This window comes from Mangifera indica, chromosome 19, assembly GCF_011075055.1.
Source record: "Mangifera indica cultivar Alphonso chromosome 19, CATAS_Mindica_2.1, whole genome shotgun sequence".
Classification (NCBI taxonomy): Eukaryota; Viridiplantae; Streptophyta; class Magnoliopsida; order Sapindales; family Anacardiaceae; genus Mangifera; species Mangifera indica.
The window spans coordinates 5,263,707-5,274,306 of record NC_058155.1 but is presented as its reverse complement, the minus strand read 5'-3'; positions in this window follow the sequence as shown (position 1 = coordinate 5,274,306).

Here is a 10,600-nt window from a genome sequence, read left to right as displayed (position 1 = left end):
TATCATTTAAGAAATAAAATTTTATCGCATTTTTCTATCTTAATTTTGAAAACTAATAATTTTTTCTTAGCCTAAGTTCTGAAAAGCCATATTCCCCCCCCCCCCCCCCCCAAGGGTTTCATTCTCCCCTATCCTTCTTCGATGACTGTTCTCTAACAGACCTTCCATATACGTCCTAAATGAAGACAAACTGAAGATGGTAGCCATGAATGCGACACTTTCTCTCCCACTTCGTCATGTTGAGATCCATCTCTACCTTTTGCCTTTCATCGTGCACCGCCATCTTTATGGCCATCCAGATTTGTAGCATAGGTCATCAAGATCTTCGATTCATGCATCTTTTTTGTGCATCAGCCAATCCCCTTGGTTGTCAAGAAGGCAGGAGGCAGATATGTGCATGTTTGATTGAGAGGTTACCATCTTCGTGGTTGACAGATAAGAAGATATGGTGGGTTGATCAAAAAATGGTTGCTAGAAAAGTAAATGGGAGAATAAAACCCTAAAGGGGAAAATATGGGTTTTCAAAATTTACGTTGGGAGAAATTGTTAGTTTTTAAAGATAAGATGAGAAAATAAGATAAAATTTTATTTTTTTTAATATTACTAGTTAAATAATATTTTTATCCTTATAACTAATATAACTATTAATTATCAGATAATAGTAATATATAATAACTCCAAAGCCACTTACTTAGACAGCCATATTCTAATAAAGGAGACTTGAAAAGACTACATAAAATATATGTTTAACTTAATTTATTAAATCACGCAATCAAATAAAATTATCAAAGATTCCACTCCCACTAATATTAGAACTCAAAAAGATTGAATTATTTAGTAAGTATTCATGTGTAAGAGGAGACTTTGACACCAAATGTTATCTTCTTTTTCTCTTTTTCTGGTGTAGCATCTTAATATATTTTACAATTCATTCAAGAACAAGCTATTTAGTATATTTTACATTATACACAATAATTTATCAAAATGGGTTCGGCGTTATCCTATAAATTAACTAAAGTGGGTCAAATTAACAAATTTTTTTTTTTCACATATGACAAATATCAATATTTTTTGCCTACCACATGAAAACGTAAGAGAAAATATAAAAAGAAAGACATTTGCAATGATCTCAATCTCAAAGGTCACAAAAATATCTAATTATATAATGTCACATCATCTACATATTGTATATTCAATAACATGTACATAACATTGCTCCTCTTTATATTGCAAAAGGCACATACCTTTTTCCATCATGGCCTTCCACCATTGCTAATTTGCTATAGCTTGGAGATTAATTGGGGGTCTGTCATTTGTGATAGTTTAAGTTTTCTAATTAAGATTATCGCATTTGACTAAGTTGGGTTTGAATAAGAGAATTTATTATAATTACCAACGAAAAATATCTGTGGATTTGGTGCTCAAATTATACCATCTGATGCTCTAGTTGAAGGCATATTCTTTACTTTTTTATTTATTTTATTTTATTTTTCCTATTCGTAAATTCGGTCATTCACGATAGAAACAAGATGTTTGACAACAAATATTAATATTGGGTCAAACAAAATATTTCAGTCAAATATTTAATTAATTAATACAATACGATAACACTCGCTATGTTTATATTAATTAATTATTTTTTATTTTATTTGGATAATTATTTTCTCATGCGTATTAAGTTTGAACCAAAACAAAAACTAGATGGCAAATATATAGTTTGTACTTAAATATGAAGTTTATTTTTAAAAAAAAGTCAGTACTACAATTTATCAAAACATAATACGAGCGTCTATAAAACTGGATCGGACTAATCTATTCGACTAATTAAACCGTGAATCACTTCACAATTCGATAAAATCTATATATAAATATTAATTTGTTTAAAGTTATTTCAAATTCAATAAACCCGTTAGACCAAAAAAAACTATTTAAAACTAACCATTTGTGATTGATTTTTTTATCTATATAATAGAGTATCAGTTGTTTAATTAATATATTTAAAATTATGTTATATATATTTTATGTTTAAAAAAGATGTTAAATATTTGATATTATTTAAAAATATATAATAATGTGATAATAAATTAAACCGATTCATTATTCAATTGAACCAGTCAAATGTGAACTAATGAGATGATCAATTTAATTACCAATCCAATTTTAAAGAACATTGCATATTACAAAAATTATACTAATATATTATCAAATCATCCAATAATGTTATATTTTGTACCTTTATCTGAAATTAGAACATTAAAAATCTATGTTGTGTTGTAAATTGAGTCCCACACCTCTGACTACAATCATTCATTTTGAGAAAATAAATAAATAGACAAACAACATGTTGTATTCAGTCTTTTTCATTCATCATGCTTCTTACTATAATTTTCTAGATTTTTTACTCAGTCTTTTTTCAACTATAATTTAATCTTATTAGTACCCCTCAACAATGCTAGAAAGGGTAACAAGTTTTAGTTAATATATAATTAGATAATGTAATATATTTTCATTTTATACCCAAGATTTACATAATATATAATTGATATGGAAATTTGTCTCAACAGGACAAACATAATATTAGGAATGTGATCTCATGCAATACAAAATTGGGTGGTGAAGTTCGAGTTAGAGCTTCTACGTGAATGTCCAATTAATCCGCGTATAACTAATATATGTCTAGTTGATAATCATATAACTTGTCGTTTTATTTATTATTCTATGAGTGTGATTAAAGGAAAATTTTACTATATAACGTACATATTAAATTAGTAATATATCTTTATTTTAAAAATATGCATATATTAAAAAATATCGTCACATTGTTTATTCAAATTTTTATAATCCAATTTTGAACTAATAAAGCTACTTATAAAATTGATAAAAGCTTCTAAGACAAAATTATAGATTCATAATAAATATTTCTTAAAGAAAATATAAGATTAATATGACTCAAGATCTGTTCTAATCTCAATAAAAATCAATTAATTGCTATAACTGTTGTATACTATGTAGATCATAGAAGAGCCAAGTGGTCCAGTTTGAGGATGTAAAAGACAATTAATATAAAATTACAAAAGATTGGTCCTACATATATAGCATGCTTAATTTTTATAATTACTAGTCATGATGCAAGTCAAGGATTCAATAATCCATATTGCTTTATTTCTGTTTCAACTTTTACAAGGGTTTAAAGAAAATATTGTAGGTTGATGAAATGTGATTAAGACTTGGTTCATAATTATTTAATACCGATTTAATTATACTTAAATATAAATATTAAAGCCCAATCAAATTGCTCTTTTAATTTATTCTTGATTACACGAAATAATTGTTCTCTCTCAAGATTTGATAAAAGGAAATATTTTAACATTTTGAATTTGAAAGAATCAATTATTGAAGTCAATCGTTAGTTTTAATAATTAATAAGTATTTATGTTATTTCATCTAAATATTATAGTAGAGATATAATTAATTGTTTTTTTGTCTTCAGTGTTTAAAATATTATAATAACACTTTTGTCAAACTAAGTTATCAACAGTGTTGTGATGGTGTAAATATCACTTTTACATCTTTATATATTTTGAAAATATTTTATAATCGTAATAGTTTATAATATGACAATTATACTTATAAGTTGTTATAATATATTCAGTTTTTTGGGGTTAATTATCATTTTAAAAACATCCTTGAACTTTTTAAAATTTCCAAAGCCCTTGAAAAAATTTTATTAACACTTTAAACATTTTTAAAAATTATAATTCACCTTTAAATATAAAACTTTTCTCATTACACGCCCCTATTTATACTTATACAAATAAATTATTTTTATCATTTTAATTGAAATTTATATAAATTAGGGTACAAAAATTACTTGATAAAATTTTGAGAATAAAATGTTATTTATGTTAAGAGTTTTTTTGTTTTTTCAATAACTTTATAAATAATTTAATATATTTTTCTAACAAATTTAACATACGTATAGGAAAGTATACTTTTTTTTTAGACTTAATTAGTAAAAATATATCATTTTATCAAATCTTGGATGGAAAATAGCTATTCGGCCTCTTGTTTACACTATAAATTCACATGGATGGTCAAACTTAATTTTCATTCGTAGGTATTTTATATAAATAAATTTGATGTTAAACTATCTTATACAAGAAAAAAAATCAACTTTTGGATATATAAGATACAAAATTAATTTTAATAAACTTTATACTTGTAAGCATGGTTTTAAAACCTAAACCGGATAAATCAAATCAACCGATTTGATCAAGTACTAGTGGCTACCCCAAGCACCCAGTTACATTTGTATTTAGTTATGTATTTGTGATTTTGTTTTTTATTTTAACATGTTTTATCTAAAGGAATTTCTTTTTTTTTTTTTTTTTGAACAAATTTTGTAATTTTTAGAACTTGAACTTGAAACCATGTAAGATGTTGCATGTAAAGATGATCACATGTTACCATCGGTCAAATTCACTTTAATCCAATGTAGTTCATATTTTATATGTTATGATTAAATAGACATAACTGTTTAGAAGTTATATTTATATTTATTTAAAAAATTCATCAATCTTATGATCGATTGATTCAGATCAATCCTTTTATTGGGTTAATATTCGATCCAAATTTAAAAACATCTTTACATTGATCTTATATTTATTTTTACAAGCCTTAGCTCGACATGGCTCATCATATAGTCAATCGCGTAAATTTTTGCTCGACCCATCTTGGCATGACTTATCGACACCTTTAAGTCTAACTATTCGATGAAGATCGAAATCTCATCCCAAATGTTGAGAAGATTCACTCTGTATAACTCAAAGGCTCTATATATTATGATCCACCCCTTTTGTGTGTGACCCTTAGGCTATTCTTTATATTGGTAGTGAATGGATTCATGGAAAATTAAAATTCATCAATCATCTATACACAAACCAAAATTTGCTTCTAGTAAGGTATTATGGCCACCCAAATGATGAAGTGTTAATAATAGACATGTATTTACCAACAATACATGTACCATACAATTTGATTATTTCATCAACCAATATTATTTTAAGGTCAAGGCATTGAAACAACTTCTACCTCAAAGAACTTTTGATATGTATTAACTAACATTAGAATCAACAACCAAATGGTATTGATTAAGTGACAACCCAATCCCACTATGATATAGATTTAAGTGGTCATTGACATCTATCGATAGGTTTAACACAAATATCTACTCTTTTACCCAATAATGATAAATTCTTTATTGATCCACTATAACTTTTATACATCTCTTAATATGGCCAATTTTCATTATCTGATAATCCTATCTCAAGACTATATAATATTGGTGTCAAACCATATCAATTTTATCTATGATGGTCTAAAGATCTCAAGTCAAAGGATTATATATACCACCATTTATTAAAAGATATGTTTCACAAATACTAAAGTAGCCATCAATATGAAATCCTTTTGATAGGTCAATCTGGTAAACACGTCTACACAACATATACTCATATGTTGCACCAAGTCGTAAGCAAATAACCTTAACATACTAGTTATTTCACTACCTTTTAATATGGTCGTTTAACATTATGATAGTCCTAACCATATTATTTGTGCCCTAAATCAGGATAATTTCATAACTATGAACGTTTCCAAAATGACCATCATATGTGAACTTAGGGTTCTCCCAATCAAACTATAAATTGATCCTCTTATCATGAATCTACCAATTTAAAGACATGTATCTGGACATACATGTAAACATATACATTTACAGAAAAATTATGTCACTAGTAGTTGTGTAAATATGACTTAATATGGATTTATATCATCAAGAAAATTGGTTATAAAGTATCAACTCCAATACCTATATTTTTGAACTGCTCTTATCTACACCTTATTAACTCATTCTTTTTCTTCTAAAGCTTGGAAGGTAACATGTGGAGGTCCTAAAATAGATTGGATACTGATGGAGGCATCGTAGGCACATCGAGCCATCAAGGAGATCCGTTACATATTTTGGTTAGGGTAATTACGAGGAACAGAGCTAAGAAGATACAACAGGTCTTAATTGGACTCGTGAAGGGCTTAGAGACTAAGATCAGCTCACTCAAGGACAATTGGATGCTTGAAGGAGCCAACAGAGAGGTCAACTTGATTCAGGCCCAAACTTATGTGTAAACAGACTTTGAATGACCATAACTTTTGATCTGATACGAGTTACGAGGCCTGTAATATATCAATGCGAAGCTCGTTTCAAGCTCTATAATGATAATAGGCTTTGTCGGTTGCACCCAATTTGGAGGCCCAAATAACATCATTTCAATCTGTATTTCATAGTTTTTTGTTTACCCAAATTTAGGATTTTCAGTTTTATGATTTTGATCTTGTTTGTGATCGGGCTAGACTTTATTGAGCTCAAGTGATATATTTTCTTTTAATTTAATTAGTGCTTTGGGTAGCTACTTAGGTAACGGGCTTGGGAAGTTTGGAAGTCTATTGGGTTATGGGTAGTTTAGGGTTAAGTGGGCATTGTACTATAAAAACAAAACATTTCTTGATGAATGGAGCTCTCGGTCGACTTTCACAAATAGATTGCTTACTGTTGAGTTTACAATCTTTGAACTTATCAAGCTTCGTCTTGTGGCGTTCACCATTCACAATACCAAGGTTTGTTCGATTCCATATCGATTCGGGTCAAGGTTTAATTACATGACGAAACTGATTCAATCCTAAGAAAATATCTTCTTGAGTGTTGGGTCTTGCATCAAATTGTCAAAGTTCGCATCAAATACTAATATAACTTTACTTTTGAGACACTATTTTGTGTCATGACATACTCTTTATCATGTCGTGCTATGGACTTTTTGTTCATGTTAGGTTCACACCTTAAACCCTAAGGTGACTTTTATGTAAGGAGGGAAAGGCTAACTAGCTTTTTTTTGTTGGGAAAAACTTTTATATACAAAAAGCAAAGCTTGAGTAGGTTACTCTGAATGACTTTCACCATATCGTACTAGTATGTTTCTCATACCTATGTTTTTTTTGTACTTATCTTTATTAACTAGAATCCACACCCATGTAGGGAAAATTGATGTTGTTAGCAAATTCATACATATACATCAAATGATCACCCTAAATCAAATACAATAATGGGAAATGATTACCTAGAATACTACAAGAAAGCTCATCAAGGTATAACGTCATGTCAAAGGGACCTTTGCACATGACGGATGAGTGCAAGCAACATTCTTATATTTCCTTTGTACAACCTTTTCTTAGAGCCTATTATCATGTTCTAAACAAAGAAACCCCACCATTATTGTTAAAAGATGTTAGGTTGTCTACCAACATAAGAAGGCAATCTGGAATCATCTTTTTATTATATGTACCCGATGATCTATGGTGTAAAAAATTCATTAAGATGAGCTTAACGATGCCCTCACCGTCATCCCTTATAAAGTTTCCTTGAAAACTATAATCAATTTCTCATAGCTAAGAATGAGTGCAAGCAACATTCTTATATTTCCTTTGTACAACCTTTTTCTTAGAGCCTATTATCATGTTCTAAACAAAGAAACCCCACCATTATTGTTAAAAGTTGTTAGGTTGTCTACCAACATAAGAAGGCAATCTAGAATCATCTTTTTATTATATGTACCCAATGATCTATAGTGTAAAAAATTCATTAAGATGAGCTTAACGATGCCCTCACCGTCATCCCTTATAAAGTTTCCTTGAAACCTATAATCAATTTCTCATAGCTAACAAAACCTTATCCAAGAAAATGTCTTCTTGATTCTATTTGCCCTTAACACTGACACAAAAGATTAGATGTCAATGCAATGACTAAAGCTCAATCTCGTGACCATTACAAACTCCAATGGCAAACATCCACTCTGTTTGATCGAAACCAAAACTCAAAAGAATGGTCCCCTTTATTTATTTACCAAAAGAGCACAAAATGAATATACAACAATTGGCATGGATTCAAAACCAAAGTTATCAACAAATCTTTATTCAACCCAAACTAAGGTGAAGGATAGCTTTGCAAACAACCCAACTCACTCCAATTAGGCTCCACCGATCCAACCTAAATCTTTGGTAACTTAAATAGCCTAAATCCAACTTTGGATTATACTATGCTCAAATAGAATAAAGTTATGTCACAAAACATTAAATGAGAGCTTCATATTAGTTATAGAGAAAGTTTCTTTATGAGCCACCACTTGTTCACTCCTTTCATGGCATAGTATTTAAATTTGGTTTGACCTTCATTTTAAGCAAAGATAAGGATGACTTTCCTAGCCAAATACTTGTTTACTCCATTTGCAGCAAAACATTTGAATTTGAATTAAGATTCATCTTTTGTCTAGTTTTAAGGTTTCCTACTTATGATCATGTGTTTATTCCAAATGTCAAACATTGTATTGTCCTTTTTTAGGTGTCTTTACTTGTTTATTGCACCACTTTGTATTTGACCTCTATATATGACCTTATTTTCACTTGTAATCCTTTAGACTTGAATGATATTTAAATGAAACTTTTAAATTGCTCTTAACAGAGTTTTATTTCCTTTATTCAAATCTTTGCCTTGGTTTGATGGTGGCCTTGCTTTAAAATTGGATTTCCTTACATTTTCATTTGTAAGTTTGTTGCATTTCCTTTTCTTCTTGCTTGACCGAATTTGTTCTAAAGGGGTTTGTTAGTTGAAAACTCTCCCTAATTTAATTAGATTCACATCAACATTGAATATAAACTTATCAACATCTAGAAAGGCATATAAACATACCTCATGGAAAAGCTTCTTTTGGTATTTGTAAGCGTTCTATGGATCTTTACTATTGCATCCTTGTACCTTCAAAATATCAATTGCACTCTAAAGTGATCTGAGATGGAATCTCTCAACCCCAACTCCAAAATAACTATATAAGAGGTGCTATTTATTTTCACCCCAAATCTAGATCTTTGAAAATTTTTATAAAACTTTGGTTAATTCAAATATCATTCATCAAAATAAAACGCAATTTATGAAAATAATAAGTAAAAAAACACTTAAAATTGAAAAGACAATTATGCACCAAAAATATATCAATTAACCCTAGTGAAAAATATTAATTAATCCTTTAGGCACAATCACCTAATAAGATATCAGACAAACCCCATCTCCACCTATTGTAAAATGTCAATTAACTCTACTCGATCTTATTACCTAGTTAAATATCAATTAACCCTCATTAAAAATTATGTCTAGTACAATTAAAAAAAAAAAAAACCCACAATGTCTATTATAAAATAGCAATTACCCTCATTAAACATTGCACCTAAGAGAATGTCAAACATTCCCCTATAAACCATATTATAAAATATCAATTACCTCTCACTAAGTTTTAGCACCTAGTAAAATATTATTTAACCTTTTTATTTTGTCTATTAAAATTTCATTTTAACCATTTTCCAGTCAAATCTAGAATTTTTTTTACAAAAAGTAAAAACCAATACCTTCCTAAATCACTTATCCATCAACAATTAAGAAGTTTTAACCCAAAAAATATAACATTTATAATGAAAAAAATCCCAAACTCTAACTCTAAACACACAAACTCTTTGTCATAAACATTAAACAATTTATACTAATCTTTGAATATATTTTTAGAAAAATTTAATTAATAGATGATTAATTTTTTATTAAAAAATCTTTGACTCTGGAGCATGCTGAGTTTGAATATAAGCCAACTTTGTTCAAAATTTTCTTATATATTAGAGCAATTTTTTTCAGTTTCATTTTACTAATTATATAAATATAACTATAAAGTGTTACTAAAATCTATGTTATCCCAAATTAAGTTATTTTTAATTAATTATTCTAATAAATCAACTTTAATTATCTACCTGTCCAAATCAACCAATCCTCTTTTCAATTAGAAACCGGAATGTTTATTTATTTATGTTATTATTACACTATTTTAAAAATTAGATCGAATCAACTGATTTAACAGATTGAATCAATGATCAGCTCTAAATTTGCTCTAATTCACCTTAAGAATTGATTTAGATTTCGACTCGGCCAAACCCGATCAAAATCAATGAACTAGATAAGTCAGTTAAAATCAACAGATCTGAGTTTGACCAAATTTTGATTATATTTTATAAAATTTGATTATTTTTTAGTAATTTAATTATTTTATATTAACTATATTAATTTTAAATGTTTTTTTTAAAAAAAGATCAAAAATAAAATGAAAAAAAAGTAAAAATAGTATCTCATCCATTGAAATAACTAATTCATGAAGTATAAAATAACTTTAGTTTTATCGTTTCATAACACAATAAGTCAATTTTTAAAGTTTTGAAATATTATGTGACCGTGACATTAGAATATTTATAAAAGAGCATTATATATCTATTGAGATATCTTATATAGGTAATATCTTACAGAAGTATGTTTTTTTTTCTGTATCATAGGATGAAAACATTTTTTTATATAATTATTTCGTTGAAATCAGGTAAATAATTCTCACTCATTGGAAAAATATATATTCTCATCACCATATGTCTTGCTATCTTAATTGATTGATTTTTTTTTTTTACAAATTTT